The following is a 2,518-nucleotide window of genomic DNA, read 5'->3' as shown; positions in this document are numbered from 1 at the left end:
GCTAATAAGATACCAAGGCAGGGAAGTGATAAGCTTAAAAATAACTCAGATAACCTTTTACAATAACTGTGCTATAGAAGTTTTGATTTAGAAGATGATAGGAAGACAATAATGGGTATTTTTTACTTGCCTGCTTTTTGTAACTTTAATTCATAACAATTATAACCTATTGGAATTCAATGTAAATTTTCATTTGAATAGACCAAGGCCAAATCTGGCCTGTCACCAGATTTTAAAATAAGGTTTTATTGGGATACACCGATTTCCACTAGTTTATATATTATCTTTTTCTGCTTCCCTGCTACAATGGGAGAACTGGTTCTAACCAAGATCGTAAACCTGAAAGACCAGCAAACCTGAAAATATTTAATGGCTGCTCTTTACAGAAGTTTGCTGACCTTTGGAGTATGGAATTCTGTGACTAAAATATATTTTAGAACTACTTAGGGAAAGTAAGCTTGACTACAACAAACATGAAAAAGGAATCATGCCTATGATTTTCAATGAATGCCAGATGGAACGAGATCTCCAAGTGTCAGTTACTGGAAGGGTGTGACCCCAAATTGACATCAGTTTTATTTTAATTTTAGCTATGACCATCATATCCTCCATATATTATCTTGTTTGTACTTATCCTTAAACTTCTGATATGGGAGATGTATAAGGTAAGGCAGGATGAGTACTTCTGTAATAAAGGGTGGATTTTTATAGCTAGAAGTCAAGGAGACCTACACAGACACTTTTCTGTCATGACAGCAATTTTAAAAGGACTGCTTACAAATGACTCATTCCTTGTTGAACTTGAAGAAATTTGCTTAAAACTATAATTTGGAAATACATATTTTTATTCTAAAATTATAATTTCAGAAAAGACTAACATTTTGCTTGTCATGCATGAATAGGGAATCAGTCACTACAAGAATTAATTTGAGCAAAATTTTATCTTTAAAAAAGTTTATTCCCAAACTTTGTTTTCTCAGTTATGAAAGTTCTTTACTTAAATAGTTTAAAAATTCTGGGTTTATATGTCATTGTAGGTACACGTTCTTTCTTTGTTGGGAAAAAGAAGAAAATATTTTATAAGCTAGCCTTGCTCATCTTGACTGATAGTACTTGGCAATATTTAACATTTTACCCTTTTGTAGATAAAATATTTTAAAAATATTTTCATTTTATTTAAAATTTTGTAGTTTTAAATTTACTGTTTATTTCTAGGTGTCTATATTCCCCCATTAGAAATATGGGAGATATACCAACTTCTACTGGTAAGTGTATATTTTTTTATCATGAACTATTACAACCATAGGAAAAGATACAAAGAAAAATTAAGAAACTCATGTAGATTTGTCCATATTATACCTTGCTAATATGTGAAGTCATCATTTTTTTTTTGGATTTCCACATGATTTTGCTCATTAGTCATGTTATCTTCAATTAGGAGTAACAATTTTATATGTTTCTAATCTATATACTTTATTTTCTAACTCTTACTGCAGTGATTACTTTCAGTGGAATCATTTAGAGAACTAATGAGAGTAAGTATCCACACCTCATTTCTTATTTATAAGGAATATAACTATTTATGTCATTAATGGGTCACCATGTAATTTATCACCCAAATCAATACCTTTTGTGAAAGGTTATGTATATATTCATTTTCTGTTATTTCTGTAACACATTACCACAAACATAGTGACATCATACAACACAAAAGTATTCATTATCTTGCAGTTTTAGAAATTAGAACTCTAAAATTGATCTTACTGGTCTAAAATTAAGGTGTCAGCAGGACTACATTCTTTTTAAAGGCTCTTGGGCAGAATCAGTTCATTTACCTTTTCCAGCTGCTAGAGGCCATCTTTAACTGTGGCTCCCATCCTCCATCTTCAAGGACTTCAACATTGCAGTTCTCTGACTATCCTTGAGTTCTTATAATCCCTTCTGATACACTTTTGCTGTCTCCCTCTTCCAATTTTATGGACTCATGATTATATTGGCCTACCTGGGCAATCCAGGATTATCTATTTGAAGGTCAGATGATTAAACATCATAGTCTCATCTGTAACCTTAATTTTCCTTTGTCATATAACCTAACATCATCACTGGTTCTGGAAATTAGAAGGCGGGTATTTTTCAGTGCCACTATTCTCCCTACAGCATGGTGCTACTAATAACAATATTTTGACAACAGTAATTAATTTTTTTTTGCAAACCAGTTCCATATGAGCACCCTAATTAAGTATGATATCTAATGTATGTTTTTATAGATAGACCTTATCAATTTAAGAAAACACTCTTCTAACCCATTTTAAAACTATGTTCTTTTTAGATACACATGATGATAAAATTTACATTAGTGTTTTTTCTAATGCCAAAATCACCACTGTATTATTATATGCATAAATCCAATCTAGAAAAGGTGTGTGTGTGTTCATGAAACTGAATTTAGTTTGCCTATATTTTAGGGTTATTTTACTATATTCATAAGTATATTCAGCATGTTGTTTTATTTTTATAA

Source organism: Sciurus vulgaris, assembly GCF_902686455.1.
Source record: "Sciurus vulgaris genome assembly, chromosome: X".
NCBI classification, from domain to species: domain Eukaryota; kingdom Metazoa; phylum Chordata; class Mammalia; order Rodentia; family Sciuridae; genus Sciurus; species Sciurus vulgaris.
Note: the sequence above shows the minus strand (reverse complement) of the source record.